The 20689-nt window shown below is 36.1% G+C and overlaps 2 long non-coding RNA genes across 2 annotated transcripts; both read right to left on the minus strand.

The window, feature by feature from the left end:
- Positions 1-5701: 5701 nt before the first annotated feature.
- Positions 5702-6979, minus strand: LOC126702624 (uncharacterized). Its single transcript, XR_007647806.1, has 3 exons — positions 6888-6979; positions 6278-6426; positions 5702-5990 (listed from the first exon to the last, which is right to left on the minus strand). It is a non-coding gene; the product is annotated as an uncharacterized LOC126702624 (long non-coding RNA).
- A 3716-nt stretch (positions 6980-10695) lies between these two features.
- Positions 10696-19495, minus strand: LOC126703434 (uncharacterized). The gene is made up of 2 exons (XR_007648071.1): positions 19398-19495; positions 10696-11087 (listed from the first exon to the last, which is right to left on the minus strand). It is a non-coding gene; the product is annotated as an uncharacterized LOC126703434 (long non-coding RNA).
- Between the last annotated feature and the right edge of the window lie 1194 nt (positions 19496-20689).

Genomic DNA, 20689 nt, shown 5'->3' on the forward strand with positions numbered 1-20689 from the left:
GTATTCTCGACATAGTTTTCTGTAATAGATCTCGACAGCCATTTTAACCGTCGAAAATACTTTTTTTAACAGTTTCAACAGTTGAAAATTACCAAATTTCTTGTAGTGATGTTTTTGGTAATTTGCTTAAGCTATCATTATTAGGAACCTAAGCTTGTTACTTTATGAAAATAGATGTGCAATAACCAACCAAATAAAAAACTCTCATAAGGAGACAACCTTCAAAGCTAAAAGCATTTAATTTTGATTTATCTTCACCAAAACATTGTTATAAATGACTATCTATTGCAGATTGTTAAGACATGCCTAAATGGTTCTGTGATTTACCATAATTGAATATTGAATAGTAAGTTGAACTAAATGGCCTTAGCCATGTGCTGCTTTTATTTTGCAACTAGTAAGTTGCCTGTGCGATGCACAAATAATGTTATAAAGTTTTATGTAAATTTGTTTTCGGAAATTATTATACATATATTATAGCATATTTATTATAAAACTTTGTTAATAATGAGTTCATCATAAAAAGTAACAATTATAAATTGCACACATATATCTATTATAATTATTTTGTTCAAGTAATGAGCAAAAATTAAAACAACTTTGGAGTAATATTGTATAATAAAAGTTGATAAAAGCATATTAATTCATTCTATATTATTGATTTTTATTATGTGATGTAATAAAAAGCTTCATTACGAAATATATATATATATATATATTTATTTATATATATATATATTTGTTTCTTCAATGCTTTATTATTACGGTATGGTGATGCTTGTTATCATCATCAGTTTCTCCATCTTCAACGTTTGAAGTTTAGTCCGTCCATATTTGTTCAATTTTTTAACTTTCATCACCTTTTCCTTTTATTGCATCATTTATGTTAATCACTAATGAATTGGCACTGGGAGATTCTTGATTGGATTTTATAAAGTTTGGACTTTGTCACTAAGATTTTTCGTAGGTCTTTACATTTATGTTAAATTTCAATGCCATGACAGTATTTTGTAAATGTTTTTATTTTTTATTTTTCTTAATTTTGGAATAGTGCAGCAAAAAGAATTAATATAGCATATTGGATTGTGTATTTTTTTTCTTCCATACCTTTTTGTCATTTGAAGGTGCATCAAAAATCTTAACAACTATGTAATTTTCAAAGCCATCATTTAGATTGAATTCATTCAAATGAAGTAGGAAAATCCATTTTTTTCCTAATTTTTTTTTTTCAAATCACGTGGGATTCCTTCTCTAATATCAATAGTTTTACAATAATTTAAATAAGTTGTACCTCAGTTTATTTTTCAGCAAAATCTCTTGTAGATTTATTTAGGATTTTCTTGGCATTTTGATCAAATATCACAAAATTTGTTTTGTTAGTTGCATCAAAAACTTCAATTTGAATCCTGTACTGAAGTAGTTTGCAATTGTATATATTTGGAGAGTATATAGTTAATGTGAGTGCCTTTAACTTTGGGATAGAAAGATTTGTTTTTGTTTCACATTTTGCAAACCAAAATGATCCTGCTTGTGGTTTGACATTCATTTCACAAAATACGTACAAAATGTAATACCAACCCATTGTTGTATCAATGTTACTTATTATTGCAATACCCTAGCAGTTCACATCTTGCAATGGACTTTGAAATTAATATGATGCTCAAAAAAAAAAAAAAAAAACTTTGAAATTAATATGTATTATTTTTCTAATGTAAGTAATATGATGTATCATTATTTTTTTTACATAAATGATGAGTATAATCTTAAATGATTAACAAACCTGTTTCGTAGGATCTCATTCAGTACATTTTATCTTTACTCTTGTCTTCATATTATTTAAAGATAAATCCTCCTATGAAAATTGTTTTGCATGAACTTTTGGTATTTCTTGTATAGGATCATGTTTTTTACCATTCTTATCATTGAATTTTTTTAAAGAAAATATTAAGTTAATGGCATTTAGTGAGATAGTATATGCTATTTGTTAGACTTTTTGTTATTATAAATTTTAGAAATATGCACTTGTCAATTATTTCAGCAACCTCAAGGATCTCAAGATTTATATATATTTTTGTTGCACTGGTCAATGACAAAGAATTTGTCTGCATAAATTGCATAGAACATTATTATTAGCTAAAGTATATTGAATTGAAATTGGGGAAAAATGGAGACATGATTTCATGAGAATGAGATTTTCTAGAAGTATCATCTATACGTGGGGAAGGAAGAAGAGAGTTTGTAAGAGGGTAAGAGTTTTTGTTTTGATTTACACGTGGGTAGGGTCAAACTTGGGTTATGATATGTAAGGTAATAACTGTCCTTGAGTTTTTCATAAGGTTTGGTCTACTTTTAAAAGATAGTCCATTTTGTAGTGAATAACTTTTGATCTAATTGGTCTAATTGTCAAGAACAACCCATATTTTATATAATAATAAAAAGAAGTTACTATGATATATTTGATAACAATAAAAAAAAAAAAAAAAAAAAAAAAAAAAAAAAAAAAAAAACTTAATAAAAAGAGGTGAAAAATACTAAATTTATATAATAGTAAAAATAAGTTACTATGATCTATTGGGTAGTAGTAAAAAAAACTTAATGAAAAGAGGTAAAAAACGGTAAATGCAACATTATTAAATTAGAACATTATTAATAGCAAAAGTATATTGAATTGAAATTGCGGAAAAATGGAGACATGATTTCATGAAAATGAGATTTTCTAGAAGTATCATCTATACATGGGGAAGGAAGAAGAGAGTTTGTAAGAGGATAAGAGTTTTTGTTTTGATTTACACGTGGGTAGGGTCAAACTTGGGTCATGATATGTAAGGTAATAACTATCTTTGAGTTTTTCATAAGGTTTGGTCTACTTTTAAAAGGCAGTCCATGTTGTAGTGAATAACTTTTGATCTAATTAGTCTAATTGTCAAGAACAACCCATATTTTATATAATAGTAAAAAGAAGTTACTATGATATATTTGGTAACAGTAAAAAAAACTTAATAAAAAAAGGTGAAAAATGCTAAATTTATATAATAGTAAAAATAAATTACTATGATCTATTGGGTAATAGTAAAAAAAACTTAATGAAAAGAGGTAAAAAATGGTAAATGCAACATTATTAAATTAGGATCACATGCACTCTCACATGAGGTCTCTGTTTTTATATATATATTGATATTGATTTTAGGAAATCATTATTCACATCACTGTCCTCTGTAATGCTTGTGTCGAAGCATTGGTGAGATCTGATTTCAATCCCACTTCAAAGTAACATTTTTTTCTTAGTCTTTTGTTTCTAGGTTATATATACACACACACGATTAATGATTTATAACTCTTTTATTATGAAGCAGCTGTTTAAGTATTTAAGTCTTTACCATAAGTCTTTTGTGCTTTTTCCCCTTGATGTACTTGACAGTTTTTCCACCTTTTTAAAACTTTCACTCTGAATCAAATTATTGACTGAAAGTTTCCATTAAAGAGACTCAACTAGAATTATAATTGAAGGACAACTATAGACAGAAGAGAAACCGGATCATACAACAAACATGATTATATATTACTAACCATAACATCTGAAGCAAATTTTCCTTAACAGTGCTCAAATTGAGGAAGGCAAGTAACTGTGTAGACAAGGTTGCAAAATGCGGAAGGTAGCTTGCTTATATTGGTAAGCCTTCTTGTTCTACTAACCATCATTGTTATTTTACATCTTAAATTTAAGTTTTCTCACCTTCTTCCCATTGGGCTTGTTATTTTAGCTGAACGTATTAAATTTCACAATGAAATGATGTGAAATTTTGATTATCATTGTCATTCATTTTTGAAAATTTAAATTTTTTATGTAATATTTTTTGGATTCCCCTAGGGAAGTCAAATGTGCATCTTTCAATAAGTAAAGTTATCTTTACACTTTGGCTTGGAAACAGGACTAGATTAGGGAGCGATACTCTCCTGAAGTGGATGCTCAATTTTTAACCACCCCTATCTCAAGGTGAGGAGCTACTGATAATCTGATATGGCCTCAATGGCTCAATGTAACACATGTTCGATATAAGGTCAAAATTAAGCTATTATTGAAAGTAGGGGGAACTCAGGTAATGGATTCTCAATGGAGGGTCATATCTCTTAGAAACATCTGTGGGGATTGAAGCTTCCTTTGAAGTTAATAATTTTTGTGTGGAAGTTTTGGCATGAGGACTTACTCATTAAAACAGAATAGTGAAATGAAACATAGAGAGTGATAGTAAGTGCGTCTTATGCAATAAAGAATGGGAAAATTAGGATCATTTATTCCTGAAGTGCACTCTTATTCAGGTTGTATTGTTTGGATTAGATTTGAGCCTTAGATTGACGTTTCCAAAAATTTAAAAATAGGAATATGTGATGTTCTCTAGATTAATGTTTTAGGGTACAAAACATTCTTCTTAAGAAGTGCTAATGCTTTGCTTTGTAGGGGGTGGCAAATGGGTGGGTTTGGGGTGGACATAATTGGGTTGGGTATATAAAACCCATTTAACTAATTGTTTTTAACCCAAATCCAACCCAACCCAATTATTATGGGTAAACCCCAACCCACTCAATTACTCAATTATCAAAATTACCAAAATGCCACTAAAGTGAAAATGACCAAAGTACTCTAAAATCTTCAAAAATGACCAAAATACCCCTAAAACCCAAAAAATGACCAAAATACCCCCGAAGCCTAAAAATTACCAAAATACTCCCGAAATCTAAAAATGACCAAAATACCCCTGAAACCCAAAAAATGACCAAAATACCCCCCTGAAACCCAAAAAATTACCAAAATACCCCCAAAACCCAAAAATTTACCAAAATATTCATCCCCCACTACTAAAAAAATCGATATTTTACCTTTATTTTATTAAAAGATAAATATTCATCCCACTACTAAAAAAAATGGTTAGAAAGAAACATAGTGCAATAGCATTTTCTACTAGTTATTAGTATATTCCTTTTCTTTAAACTGAGAATTAAATATATGAAATATTTCTTAAAAATATATTCTCATTCTATTCCCTTAATTATAGAGATATTTGTAACCTTTCTATAGAACTTTTGTAAGGAAACCAACTTGTGAGACTACTCTGTGTCAAATATGCTCTTGACTGTGGATGTGAGTTTATGAAACTTGTAAGAGCTTTTGTATAGAACTAGTCGAAGGGCCCGCGCGATGCGCGGATAATGTTGTAAGTTGGTATATGAAAAGGTTATGTAGAATGTTTAACACATTTTAAAGTAATAACATGAAGTAACACATTTTTTCTCATTCCAAAATATACTTGCAGTTAAATTTTCAATTAGAATTTTTTGTACCTGTGACATTAGCTAATCAGTTACATATATGAGAAGCTCACTTGATGTTGGTGATGTAGAGAGATAGAGCTGGAAGAGGGTGAGTTAGACTTATTCCATACTTAAATGATGTTATATAGGTTCCTCCTTATATTATCATGAACTACTTTTTGTTTTTTTTTTAGAATCACAAACATTAATAGTTATTCATGATTTGAGATAGATTAAGAAGAGAATCAAACACAAAGGCAGAATCCCTTGTGTGTGTTTGATTCCAAAAAAAAAAAAAAAAAAAAAGGAAGAGGAGAAAATTGGGAATGAAACTCCTTTCCCATGGTTCTAGATCACAATTCATGTAAAATAAATGAAATATTAAATAGGCACCTTGACTTTCACATTGCAATTGAAACTTTCATAATTGACTCGTTCATATCCTTACAATTAATCATTAACTTTCACTTGATAGAACCATCGAAGGAAAGAAATCTCAACAATCTTCCTTGCTCATTGCTCCAATGAGCAACACGTAAAATAACTATTTTTCATTCATTTAATGGCAACATCTATTCCTCTTTATTTTCCCTTAGCTCTTCAAGATATGTGTTCTCTGTGATCTGTTACCATTAATATCACAAAATGGATGTCCTGCCTCAAGCTCATTACTGACCCAAATACTGCAATCCATTAAAAAAACCCAGCATTATTACATTCTAATTAAGATAAGAATAAATATTTGTAAATTCTTGGCATTAACTAACTAATAAAACATCTCCTTAATTTGTATGTGTCACACATTTGGCGCATGTAACTCCAATATAAATTGCATGTCCATATTAACAATCTACACAAAGGTAGAAATTTTTGGATGGAGGTAGGGGAAATTTGGTTCAAGGATTTCTTTGAATTCTGTTGGAGGAATTAAGAAAAGAAAGGAAAAAGAAGCCCACCAAATTAACCTCACTTTGTCATTGCCAGTAGAGAGTATTTTGGACACAAAATTGAGTTGGCAACTTCTGTACAGTGAACTCCATTTCAGCTTCTGTGACATTGGAATTGTAATTATACTATAGCCCTCCATAGACACAACATGCCATTAACGATCCTCAAATCCTACAAAATTAAACCATTAATCAACATGAGAAAATGAAATTTGGAAGTCGTAAATGTATGGCATAATTATCTTTAGCTATAACGTTGAGTGTTTGTGTGAAGTTGACTTAAACTAATGCAAAAGTGAGTGAGGCATTTTATCAACCACATGATTTGCATGTTTCAAATGGGAATAAGATGAATGTTTTGCAACATGAATCCACCCAAATATTACACCTAAGCAAAAGCCTATTTCTTAGGGTGTTCAAAGAGCTCCTTTCCTTTCTCCATTACACCTCCTTTTTGATTTGTTTCTACATAGTTAACAATTAACAGGAATATATTGAACAACTATGGTATTAAAATAAACAATGATTATTCAACAAACATGTAGTCTAAACCCAAAAACTTCATAGCAATTTGAATCAGCAACTGCGGAAAAATATAGCTAACATAATCAAAAGAGACAAAAGAGAAAGTACCTTTAATACAAAGGCCTTTAAAAGCCTCTCCACTGCGGCCCAAAGAATTTGGGGTCGCAAGCTCCACTGATTGAACCAAACCCAAGCTCCACCGATTGAAGCAAAAAGAGATGGGATTTTCAAACAAATTAATGCCATAAAATACCAAAAGATTATACATTGAACTGGAATTGTGAATCCAAAAAGCACAAAGTTGTCAAACCAAACAGCACAGGGAAAACCAATTACGCATGGATAAATACATCTAAAGCGGATTAGCCACAAATCCATTATAAAAAATTTTATATAAAAAAAAAAAAAGAAAAGAAAAAATCATGTGAGGAAAAGAGGAAAAACTCACCTTGAGTTCGTACTGGTAAAAAACAGTGTGAGAGGAAAGAGAAATTGGAAATCTTAAAGGAATTTAATTCCGGGGGTGGTAGCTGAAGCATCTGAAGAACTGGAAGAGTCAGAGACTCAGAGGTGAAAAGGGATGGCATATTATTTATTGCCCATTAATTAATTCTCATGGTTTACATAAGCTATTAAAGATGAGCTTGAGTTTTTTTACGATGGATGGTGTTTTAGTCGCAACTTTTGGCTACTTTAAAACGTTCTTTTGTGAAGAATGGCAAGAAGAAGTTAATGTGGAAAGCTATATGCAAGATTAGAGAGCCACATGACACTTGACAGAATCTCATGCTCTCACGCATGAGGTCTCTGCTTTTATATATATATATATATATTGATTGATTTGTCTTTACTAAAGGGGCCGGTTGTTGGGATTGGAGCAGTTGGGCTTTTGTAACTTGTAATAGTAATATTGACATTATGTCATTATCTTTGTTTTAAGTCTCATTGAAATTGCTATACATATACACAGGAATTAAATTTAGAGCTGCTGTATTTGGCGACCAAATCTGATAGTTTAGCATGTCAGCAACAGAGACATTTGAATATGATAAAACAATTATACACACTATAATTGACCCGCATGTCTTTCTCAGAATACTGCCAAAATCATTTTGAAGTATGACCATGCATTCTTTATAGAGATATCACTATCCATACAACACGAAAGTCTTGTGCACCAAAATGTGTTACCATACTGCATCAACATAATATGAATTACGAAAGACACAAATCTACAACTACTACTACTACTATAGCTATGAAAAAACTGTTATTTGTAATTGTAGTAATAATGTAAGTTGGAAAATGCAAAGAAACTGAAGAGTAGCAAAGGATTTTAAAATGCTTTCCAGATTCTGATTTACATGTTTATAAGGATGAGCCATCGCTAACCCAATCAAAATAAAAAAGACTGCACTCAATGATTAATGCAGGTTATACATTTTTAAATGTATCCCCAAGAAAGTCTTCTTCGAACCCAAAAAAAATTGCAGCCTTAGCATCCCAGATGTTAACCTCTTTTTTCTTGTATGCGGCAGATACGAGTTGCACAGAAAGGGAGAAAAATAGAAGTGAAAAACATAATGTCATCCAATATACTTTACTATCAAGTCACAAAACTTCTTATATAAGCCAAAATATTCACATATATCCTCCATGTAGTGAAACGATCAGTCAATACATCTGGACCTATATTTAAGAAATCTCATCCACGGCAACTCTCACTACAAAAGTTATATCATCCCAAGAAGACCAAGTAAATATAACATTCTCTATAAAATGGATATATCCCATGAACTAGCAATTTATGAAAAGGTATACTGAAGTAATAAATGTGCCAGAAGGCATAATAATTAAAACAAGAACAATTAGCTCCCACTACCAAAACCTATAGAAAAAAACATGTAATGAGTCCTCAAAAAGCTTCCATGTTGATAAGCAGAGATCACACGCATGGTCATCAAGTCTGGATTAACAGAAAGTTCACGCATAGAGAAAAACAATCTTAATCCTTCCAAACACTCTCCATTCTCAAAATACCCCGAAATCATTGCATTCCATGATATCCTATCTCTCCTTGGCATTCTATCAAACACTAACCGTGCACTTTGAACATCACCACATTTCACATACATGGTAATCAATGCATTCACCACATCCACATCTGACTCAAACCCAAATCTTAACACATGCACATGAACCTCCCTTCCCCTAACCAAGTCCGGTACACCAACACAAGTCCTCAAAACACAAGGAAAAGTATACACATCAGGCTTAATACCAACCCACAACATCCTATGATACAAATCCAATGCCTCGTCACAAAACCTTGCTTTTGCATACCCACCCACCAACACATTCCAAGAAAACACATCCCTCTCCTCCATCTTCCCAAACATGTACAAGCATTACCCAAATCACCAAACCTCACAAACATACTCAACAAAACATTGCCAATGCTTACCGAAAAGATAAATGTTAGGACATATGTGATTCAATGATAGGAACATATGTCACTATTTTATGTAATTGGCTAATCCTTTAACAAAATGCACTTTACTTGTAATTGGGTAGATCTAGGATGTGTTTAACGCTTCAAGAAACAAGGTTTCAAGTTCAAGTGTTAAAGCCATGCAAGTATGTCCAAGAACCAAGTCAGAAAGTGCTGTTCATTAAATCTCGATGGCTAGCTTGACAGCTTGCATCTATCAAGACTTAGAGAGCTGTTTGAATCTCGTGGCTTGACAGCAACTCGACAGATAAGGTATTTGTCGAGGTTTATGAAACTTAGAATTTCGGGTCTGTTTTTCATCCAATCCGTGAATGTATGTTTGGGCTTTCTTTTCTCACAACCCTAAACATATATAAAGATTATTTTAAGGGCTGTAAAAGGTGACACAAGTTGCACAAGAGCAAATTTCACAAGAGTGAAGAAAAGTGTGACCGGAGACCTAGTTTGCCCTAATTCTTTTTTCTCTTGAAGAAGCTACTGTGTTTGTACAGAACAAGTCCAATTGGGTATTGGGGTAAGGGTTCAACTGTAGGTTGGTATAAGGTACTGGGATTCCTTTACTTGTAACCGCTTGTTTTGATAATAGTGGATTCTCGGGAGTGGTGACCTTAAAATCACCTGATGAGGTTTTTGCTGTATAGGTTTTCTCCATTCGTAAACAAATCATCGTGTCAATTTAATTTCCGTTGCATACTTAATTTAATTGGTGATTTGTTTGTGCTACCACGTACATTGTATGTTAATTTGATTAATTAATAAATTTGGCTAATTAATCAATTAATTTATCACAAAGGGGTTAATACATTTTTGGCCTATCAATAAAATTAGAAGATGTAAACTATTTGGTAACGGAGAAAACGAAGGAAAGCAAAAGAAGACTTGAAAGAGATAATGTGAATATTCCGATGAGTGCCGGAGTGACCGGAAAGAGATAATGTGAATATTCCGGCGAACAACTCAGAAATCTGCTGAAGCTTTGAAGAGTTTTGATGTGTCCGAAGCTTTGAAGCTGTTGAAGCCGTTAGGTTTATGACTAAAACGTGATTGAAGGCCAAGAAAATGAGGGAAAATGAAAACCCTCTTGAAACCCTGAAACGTCTGAGACTCTGAGGGCTGGGTTTTTTTTTTTTTTTTTTTTTTTTTGTGGGAAGGGCTGGGTTGAATTTGGGTGTATTGTTTTTGGGTTAAATGGGCTTCAATGGGATTTTAGTTAAAACCCAATAATTACTGGGTCTAATTGGGTTGATGTCCATTTAACCCAACTAATAATTGAGTGCGTTTGGGTTTAATTAGAGTGGGTGGGTTTGGGTGGGCAAATGGGTTTGGGCTTACTTTGCCACCCCTATTTGTAGGTATGTGTGGACGACTAAATTTCTCGATTCGAAATAAATCAAACAAGTAAAATAGTTTCACAAATGCGAATTTGTATTGATGATTGTGTGGTACAATTCTCTGTAATTACAAAAGAGTTATCCTCTTATTCGATCTCCTTAAAAGACTTGTTGATTGGATTTGTAGTAATGTGATTTTGATTCGAACACCCAATGTACTTCAATTTGGCTGAAGAATGGATCAAAGATCTTTGGAACTAAATTACAATGAATCTCTGGCTATGAGCTTGTTGGAAATCCTTTGTTCTTCACAGTCTTCGTGTTCTTCGTGTTCTTTGTGTGTTCTTCGTCTTCGAAGGTTTGTGGTGGAAGTTATTCGGTGCTTTAGAGGCTTGAATCCATTGAGCTTCACTGATTTGTGATTTCTTGAGGTTTCTGGAGGCTTTTGAGCTTGATTCCAGTGAACTTTGAGATCTAAGAAGATGATTTGGATGATTCCTCTTCGAATGTTCTTCGTATTTGAGGGTTTGTAGTGGAAGTTCTTCAAGGCTTTGGAGGCTTGAATCCGTAGAGCTTCACCAATTTGTGGTTTCTTGGAGTTTATGGAGGCTTTTGAGCTTGATTCTAGTGACCTTTAAGATCTAGGAAGATGATTTGGATGATTTTGCTTCGAATGTTCTTTGTATTCGAAGTCGAAGTTCTTGAAGTTACTGGAGGCTTCAGGGCTTGATTCCAGCAGAGCTTCAGTACTTCTGAATCTTCTTTGATGCTGCTTGTGCTCTAGATGGCTTGGTGTCCTCCCAAGATCTCTTGGTGTCCTCCTAAATGCCTTAGGAAGGCTTCTATTTATAGGAGTTTTGGGGTGGGTGAGCGACACGTGGCGGAGTCTGATTGGTGACACGTGGCAGAGTCTGATTGGTGACACATGTCACAGCCTGATTGGTCCGCTTATGTCATCGCTTACACGTGTTGGACTGCTTGTGTCATCGCTTACATGCGCTGATGTGTGATTGGTTTTTGCATGACACTTGGCAAATTTCTGTTAGTTTTTGAATAGTGATAGCAAAACCTAGCAGCAATACGTGGTACTTTGTAATTGGCTGTATTTTGTGGACTTGGTAATGTGACGTGTCAGCTTGTGATAGGTCGGGAATTTTCCCTCTCTACAAATGCCCCCTCGAGACTCGTTCACGCACACAATTTCGAAGTGTAGTGTGGGAATGAGTTTCGAAAACGGATTTTTACACTTGACTCTTTAAGTGAAGTAGTTGAAGGTGGTGGAGCTTTCAGCAGGATGAGATAATTTCCGAAGAGTAGACCCACCCATATGAAAGACTTTGATGAGACTGAAAAGGGGTCTGCCAGTATTTGAATGTACTTGCGTGACCGAGCCTTCTCAGCATAGTTTAAGTTGAAGTAATTTCAAAAGAGTGTTCTATGGTATTTGAAATGGGTTGGAGAGGATGAAAGTTGTTTGCAAGAAGTTGGATATACTTGCAAGATTGAATCATTTCAGCAGAGATTAAGTTGAGGTAATTTCAGGAGAGTATTTTGGATCGTTGGCGGCGATCACAGGGTGTAGAAGATGGGGAAGATGAGAGAATGGTGGCTGGGTACAGCATGCAGAGTCATGGGGCTAACCTCGTGTTTTTAAGAAGTCCAGGCGAAGTAATTTCCGAAGAACATACTTTGGATTACGACGAGGACATGTGGGAAAGTGGTTGAATGCGCATGTGTAATTGTTTCACTCAGGTTAAGTTGAGGTAATTTCAGAAGCTTATGGATTCTAGGGATGCTGATGTTGGTGGTGAAGAAGACGGGGATGAAGCAAAGCGAATGGGTGAAATATACGCCACCATGGTGCTGGCCCTATATGTTGGGGACCCACTGGTGTAGATGTTTCTGGGAAGTACACCTTGGGATCCAGGATTGACTGCATGCTGGATGAAGTCCGACGGTAAGTCGTAGAATGTGCATGCATGATGGGACCATGCCGACGGATGTTAAGTTGAAGTAATTTCAGAAGAGTACTTTCTGAAATTCTTCAAGCTGATTTTAAGGTACCAGAAAGTGAGTTTTGAGGTACCAGCAACGATGACCTTTGGGTCCCACAGTGGTGGGGACATGGAATAAGGCTTTGGTGACCATTTACCGGCCCCAAAGGCTGAATTCTAATGAGCTGATGCCTTGGAGGTTGTTTCAAGTGTTGGATGGAAGACAATTTGTAGGATACCCCAACACTTTTTACCATCTTCACCTACTGCCACTTGTTGGAAAAGCACAGAAAAATGAAAGATGGAGCTAACTTGTGAACCTGGTTTGGAAACCAAACAAGTTGCTGTTTGTTTCGAACCTCTACCTTTGCTGTAAGACCAAACAACTTGAGAAGGAGTATGGAGTTCCCAAAGCAGTTAGGAAGCTCCTTGAGCTAGGGTACGAGAGATTCAGTTGGCCTTAGATCTCCTGATTAGGTAGATCTGAGACTACAAGAAACAATGATACAGGCTATGTTATGAGAAATTTTATGGACAAATGTAGTCGTTAAGTGGAGAAACAAAGTTTGTTTGGATCTCAAAACTACAATGATGTTGTGAAGAGGTTTTTTACTGAACCATGAGAAGGTTGAGTTCAAGATGATTACGAAGCAATATTGGTTGTTAGGTATTGAGAATGATGAAGCTATAGTGAGAAATAGCTGTGAGAAGGAGGACTTGAAAATTTGAAAGAAGCAAATCTTCATTTCATGATTCAGTGTGTTTTTTTTTTTTTTTTTTGATGAGTTCTTAATGAATCCGACCCTTCTATTTATAGCAGAGAGACGAATAATGGTAGATAGGTAGTTGAGACTGGTAGTTGAGAATTTTTAGTGAGAACGGTAGATGGGAACGGTAGGTGGGAATGGTAGGCACTGAACGGGAATGGTAAGTTGGAGACTGGTAAGCACCGAACGAGAATGGTAGGTTGAACTAATGATCCAGTGTAATTTCAAGTTCAAGACACACTTGTTGGAGTTCATTTATACTTTGAAAGGGAAGCCTTGATGAAGTCTGGAGAATAACCTTAAGGGAATCCAGACCAAGTGGATGAATCTCAAATTTTGATCTTGGAAGCTTAAGTTTTGGACACTGCTAGTACTTCAGAGAAGTGGGTCAGATTGGTGGTTTCCAAGTCACAAAAAATTGAGCAAGACAAGTCTGGCTTGAAAATCTTGACTTTAGGTCGACTCCAACACAAAAGTCAACTACCTTGGAATTCAGTCATTTGTGCACTTTCTGAGTCTTAAATGACGAAGCGGACTCCAAAATTGGAATGTACACGAAAAATTGAGCAAGATAGGTCCATCTTAAAAATTTTGACATTTGGTCAACATTTGCTCAAAAGTCAACTTCTGGAAATTGGACATTTACACAATTTCTGAGTTTCGAAGGATGAAACAGGTCCTAAAATCGGAATGTACTTGAAAAATTAATTGGGATAGGTCTGTTTTGAAATTTTGACTTTTTGGTCAAGGTCAAAGGTCCACTTGGTCAAAGCATTTTCTCTCTCTCTTTTTTTTTTTTTTTTTTGCAAGCGGTTCGGACCGGGTCATATTTCCAAGTCGGTTAAACTGGTTCGGCCTGGACAAATGGGTTAGACCTTAGTGGATAATGACGTCATCATGACGTCATCATGCTGGAGGGGCGCGTGTGAGCGCGTGAGGCATCATGGAGACGCGTGAGTGATTGTCGGCACGTGTGATGGCGTTTTGAGCCTGAAATTTTTGGGTTTTGTAGATCGAAGCCCGCTGGATCTCCTGGTATTGTCCGTTTTCTGAAATTTGGAACATATTTGCACAGATCTGAAGGAGGCGCGTGTTAGCTCCGGTGACCTTGATTTTTCAGGGTTTTGTAAATTGAAGTCCGTTTAAAGTCCCTGTGGGGTCAGTTTTCTGAAACTATCTTTGGATTTTCACAAATTTGGAAGAGAAGGCCGTGGGTGACAATTTGTCTATGATGACTTTTCTGTTCTTTTTTGCGGGCGGCTCTGACAAGGCGGCGCCTGTGCTTAGACTTGAGGGTTAGAAGGTAGGTGATGAGCTACCGTTTTCTGTATGGCATCTTTCATTTCAACCTTTGGTGCAGTCTTCTTTGACTTAAGTGTTGTGAGTTTGCAAAATCTCACTTTGAGCTCTAATTGTTTTCACATTTCTGAAATGTGAATGCAGTTTTTTCCATTGGCCGGTTGGTGGAACCATTTAATGGTTTGTTGACTTTCTTCATTTTTCTGGTCTATTGTCTCAGAAATTTTCTATATAAAGGCATGCTATTGCCTTCCTTCATCACTGAGATACATGCTCAACCTTCAGCTTTCTCCTCCTGTTTTCAAGATTTATTTATTTATTTATTTTTTTTACGTGCTATGAGATCTTTTCCCTGACAAATTTTTTTTGTTGCTTGATTTTGTTTTGCAGCACAGTTTCCTTGATCTTTAGGTTTTGACATCAAACTTTACGCTGAAGTTCTCATAGAAGTGTTTGCCTTCATTTGGTGGCTTTGTATTTCATTGATAGCAACGTTCTTGCAGTAACGTATGCCTTCATGTTGTTACATTATTTTCTTGCAACAACAATCTTTTAGTGATATTCATCTTTGCAACGACGTTTCCATAAGGATATTCAGCTAGGCAACAATGCTATTGCCAGTACTTGTCGTTGGAGTCGTATTTGGCTCGGGTGTTGGCAATGAAGCAATACTAGTGCTGGTCGTTAATGGAACTATGCTAGCACTTGTTTTTGCATGAACGTGTTCCACACTTGTCTTTGCAACGTAGCCACACCAATTGTTCTTATCATGAAGCCGCGCAAAGTTTGCATTTGCATTGAGGTTGCATCCATACCTTTCTTTATATCGAAGTCGCGTCACCACTTATCTTTGTCGTGAAGCTGTGCCAACTCTTGCATTTGCATTGAAGCATCACCATTACTTTGTCTACTGAATCAAATTTGCACTTGTCTTTTTTAATTGAAGCTTTTTCAACATGAAGCCACGTCAACACTTCACTTGCACTACAGCTGCGCCAACATTCAACTTTTCCATGAAGCCATATTGACACTTGCACTTGCACTAAAGTTGCACCAACATTGGCTTTTATAATGAAGCTGCATTAGCAACAATTTTTAGAAGCAATATAGCTCAGACATCAAGGGTATATAGCACTATAGCCAGATATCAAGAATTCAGAGATGCCAACAAGACTTTGACATTGCAAGGACTTCTCATTAAGATTTTGGAGATGCCAATGAGACTTTGAAGTTTCAAGAAGAATGCCGCCAAGACTTTGACATTGCAAGGAGCTCTTATTAAAACTTTGAAAATGCAAGGAGATGCCAACAAAACCTTGAAGTTTCAAGAAGAATGCCGCCAAGAATTTGACATTGCATGGACATGCCTTTGGAGGAGAGATGATGCAACACCAACTTCAGATGCTGGAGGAAGGTGACATTGTCCAACTTTTGGAGACGTGATGTGAAACTGCACCACTCAGAAAGGAGATGATGTGGTTCAAATTTCAGAGTTGTGAAGTGGCACAACCTAGAAGAGAGACGATATAGCTTAGACTTGTAAGGTACAAGAAGATGCCCCTAGGAGATAAGTGATGCAAAGCATACTTCAAAGATGTGGGAGGATGTCCACAGAAGATGAGTAATGCCATGTAGACTTCATTCCTTGCAAAAGAGGATGAAGATTTTATTTTACTCCACAACCAAGAACCAACTTATGTTTATTATTAGTTAAAGGAAAGCTGAGTAACACCAATTCTTTGCAGCTGTCATTTTCTACCATAATGATCTTTGAGCATCATGTAGTGAGCAATTGACTGATCTTAAGTGATGCCTTGCCAATCAAAGGGTTCTTGAAAGCACGTTGATGGCCTATGGAGAAACTCTTCAAGCTAGACAGGCAATCCTTCTTCTTTTCATGTGACTGAACTTAACAGATTTTTTTTTTCTTTGTTTTTTTTTTTTTTTTTTTTTTTTTTTTTTTTTTTTTTTTTTTTTGCAAAAAGGAGGGCATAGTGTGTAATAGTGGGTATCACAACTAATCAAACCCAAAACCTTGGCCTCAAGGGTGACACGGGCATCCAACCACTACGCCACACTCGCAATTGGTGACATAGAGTGGGATTAATTTCTCCTTATTGGTACGCTTTCAAGGGTAATGGAAAGACATCATGTACTCTCGCAGCGCTACAGTGGGTAGTTTAAACTCTTACCAAGGAGCAATTCTTGATTTTCAAGTGTAGAAGTGTTTAAGGAACTTCCCATTGATGGGGCCGATCCTTACGCCATTATTGTCAATCAATTTGTAAGCTCCAATGGTGTTTGCCCCCTGCCTGAGAGTTGGAAGTACATCACAAGCAACGGTCACATGGTTTGACCCAATAACTTCATCAAAGTTTAGATCAACCTTGTTTTCTTTGGCAAGCTTCATGATTTGTTCTTTGAAGACAAAGCATTTTTGGATTGGGTGGCCAATGATGCAATGATATTTGCAGTAGTTAGGGTCATCAACTTTCCCCATGTCTTTTGGCCGCTTGCATTCTGGCAATTCAATCAGCTTCAATTGCCATAGTTGTTCTAAGATGTTTGGCACATCTTCATCGGGGAACGGATATACTTTTTGCTCACGTTCCTTAAAAGTCAGGTGACGCACTTCGTTCTTTTGCCATCCTTCAAGCTGTTTTTCATTTGCCTTTACTCCTCTTCTTGGAACCTTAACTACGACAGTGTTAACAACCATTGAGTCTTTGAGATTGCTTTTTGCATTCTTGTCATTCCTCCTTACTTCCTTTCTGCTTTCCTCAAGTATGGGAGGGTTTGTACTTCCGCGGCTAGCAATGCTCAACTCTATGTCATGGGCATGAGTTGCTAACTCTTCAAATGTTCGGGGCTTTATCCCTTGAAGGATGTAAAGAAGTCTCCAATGCATGCCTTGGATGCACATCTCTATAGCAGATATTTCAGAAAGTCTATCCTTGCAATTTAGACTCAAAGAACGCCACCGATTGATATAATCAACGACGGGCTCATCCTTCCACTGTTTAGTATTGGTAAGCTCCATCATGCCTATCGTGTGCCATGTGCTGTAGAATCGGTTGAAAAACTCCCTTTCAAGTTGTTCCCAACTATCGATTGACTCGGGTTCCAAGTTTGTATACCAATCAAAGGCATTCCCCTTCAATGAATGGACAAACTGCTTCACGAGAAGATCTTCTTGAGTCCCTGCGTTCTCACAAGTTTCTACAAAGTGAGTAATGTATTGCTTAGGATTTCCTTTGCCATCAAATTGCAAGAACTTGGGGGGTTGATACCCATTTGGCATTCTCATGTTGTCAATGCGCTTTGTGTAGGGTTTTGAATATGTGAGAGAACTTGTAGAAGAACCTCCATATTGTGCTCGGATGGTATTTGTTATCATGTCTTGTAACTGTTGGACTGACAACGAAGCAACTGAAGTAGATTGTTCTCGTCGGGGAGTGTTTTCAATTTCTCTCCCTTCGTCATCCTTCGTAGATGTGAATTTATGACCATGGCTTGATTCACCAAGATCTTGTACTTCAAGTTTGTTCATTAAAGTTGCAATTTGGAGGTCCTTATCTTCAAGTGCTTTTGTGAGAAGGACAACTCTTTGTTCCATTTCAGCCATCTTTTCTTCCATGGTAGAGGTGTTAGTCATCATGACTGACACAACTTCCCAAGATGAGGGAGAAGAAAGTGATTTGAAGTGAGCTTGTGAAATCTCATCTTTTGGGTTCCCTTTGATGGGAGAGAAATCATGCGACCAACTTCTTGTGAAGGAAGAAGGAGATTTGCCCCCATACTTGAGGTGTTCCAAGGTGGAGATGTCCTTGTTGATGACCTTATTTCTTATAAAAGGGTCTAAGGAGATGTTTGTCTGGACCTTGGCTTCCTTGGTTGTTTGATATTGAAGTTGATTGTTTGCTTTGGATTGGCTACAATTGATTACACCAATGCAGTTGTTGGTGGTAGCCATACCAAGTTTAGTTGAAGTAGCTATTGTTGAAACTTGAATGTTCTTGCTAGAGGCCATTGAAGTTGGTAGCAAGATGATGTAGATTTCTTTCTTTGAAGGAGAATGAGATGAGAGGCAGAGAGGTCCCACTGGGCGTGCCAGAATTTGTGGACGACTAAATTTCTCGATTCGAAATAAATCAAACAAGTAAAATAGTTTCACAAATGCGAATTTGTATTGATGATTGTGTGGTACAATTCTCTGTAATTACAAAAGAGTTATCCTCTGATTTGATCTCCTTAAAAGACTTGTTGATTGGATTTGTAGTAATGTGATTTTGATTCGAACACCCAATGTACTTCAATATGGCTAAAGAATGGATCGAAGATCTTTGGAACAGAATTACAATGAATCTCTGGCTATGAGCTTGTTGGAAATCCTTTGTTCTTCACGTTCTTCGTGTTCTTTGTGTGTTCTTCGTCTTCGAAGGTTTGTGGCGGAAGTTCTTCAGGGCTTTAGAGGCTTGAATCCGTTGAGCTTCACTAATTTGTGATTTCTTGAGGTTTCTGGAGGCTTTTGAGCTTGATTCCAGTGAACTTTAAGATCTAAGAAGATGATTTGGATGATTCCTCTTCGAATGTTCTTCGTATTTGAGGGTTTGTAGTGGAAGTTCTTCAGGGCTTTGGAGGCTTGAATCCGTAGAGCTTCACCAATTTGTGGTTTCTTGGAGTTTCTGGAGGCTTTTGAGCTTGATTCCAGTGACCTTTGAGATCTAGGAAGATGATTTGGATGATTTTGCTTCGAATGTTCTTTGTATTCGAAGTCGAAGTTCTTGAAGTTACTGGAGGCTTCAGGGCTTGATTCCAGCAGAGCTTCAGTACTTCTGAATCTTCTTTGATGCTGCTTGTGCTCTAGATGGCTTGGTGTCCTCCCAAGATCTCTTGGTGTCCTCCTAAATGCCTTAGGAAGGCTTCTATTTATAGGAGTTTTGGGGTGGGTGAAAGACACGTGGTGGAGTCTGATTGGTGACACATGTCACAGCCTGATTGGTCCGCTTCTGTCATCGCTTACACGTACTGGACTGCTTGTGTCATCGCTTACACGCGCTGATGTGTGATTGGTTTTTGCATGACACTTGGCAAATTTCTGTTGGTTTTTGAATAGTGATAGCAAAACCTAGCAACAATACGTGGTGCTTTGTAATTGGCTGTATTTTGTGGACTTGGTAATGTGACGTGTCAGCTTGTGATAGGTCGGGAATTTTTCCTCTCTACAGTATGCACAAGTCTCTAATGCATAATAGGCAGATCAGAGTAACTGTAGGAAAGTACCAAGGCAAGAGTTTCCAGTTGTGGAGGGCTATAGGTGTGGCTGACTATTGAGGGACACTAGCAGGGATGTAGGGTGGTTTTGGTTATGTAATCAAATCATGCGCTGGCATGCTGTTGTTGTTCTTCCATATGCAACCAAATGGCGTGCAGCTAGACCAGATGCCTGGCTATACAGCTTGGTTTTTGAAGACTTGTTTTGATAATTTCTAGAGTGGAGAACCTCTTTTGAGAAAGAAGGTTCCTTGGCAACTTGCTATGCTGATTGAAGACCTCAAGTGCATAAAATTTGGAGAACGCTAGTGGTTATATATGTTGTGCATAAGAGTCACTGCAGATGTTGGGGCCTTGGCTACTCTTGTTTCAAAGTCTTATAAAATTTTTTGTACTCTACTACTAGCCAAATCTTATGACGTTATTGTGTCCAAAAAAAAAAAAAAAAAGAAAAAAGAAAAAAAAAAAGAGAAGAAGAAGTTGATGTTATCTTACATCTTTATGGACTAATTTATGCCTTTGGCACATGTTTGCATGCAATCATTAGAAAGAGACAAGTCCATTTCTTCTGCAATTTATTCGTTAGGTTTTTCTTTTCTTTTCTTTTTATTTTCCTCTCCTGCCGTCTTCTTTTCAAACATTTACGATTCTAGTAGAATATATTTAATGTCAAGTTTGAATGGAAATGGGTGCTATCACTTGAATTTTCTCATCAGCCTGTAATATTAATAGC

Source organism: Quercus robur, chromosome 10 (assembly GCF_932294415.1).
Source record: "Quercus robur chromosome 10, dhQueRobu3.1, whole genome shotgun sequence".
Taxonomy (NCBI): domain Eukaryota; kingdom Viridiplantae; phylum Streptophyta; class Magnoliopsida; order Fagales; family Fagaceae; genus Quercus; species Quercus robur.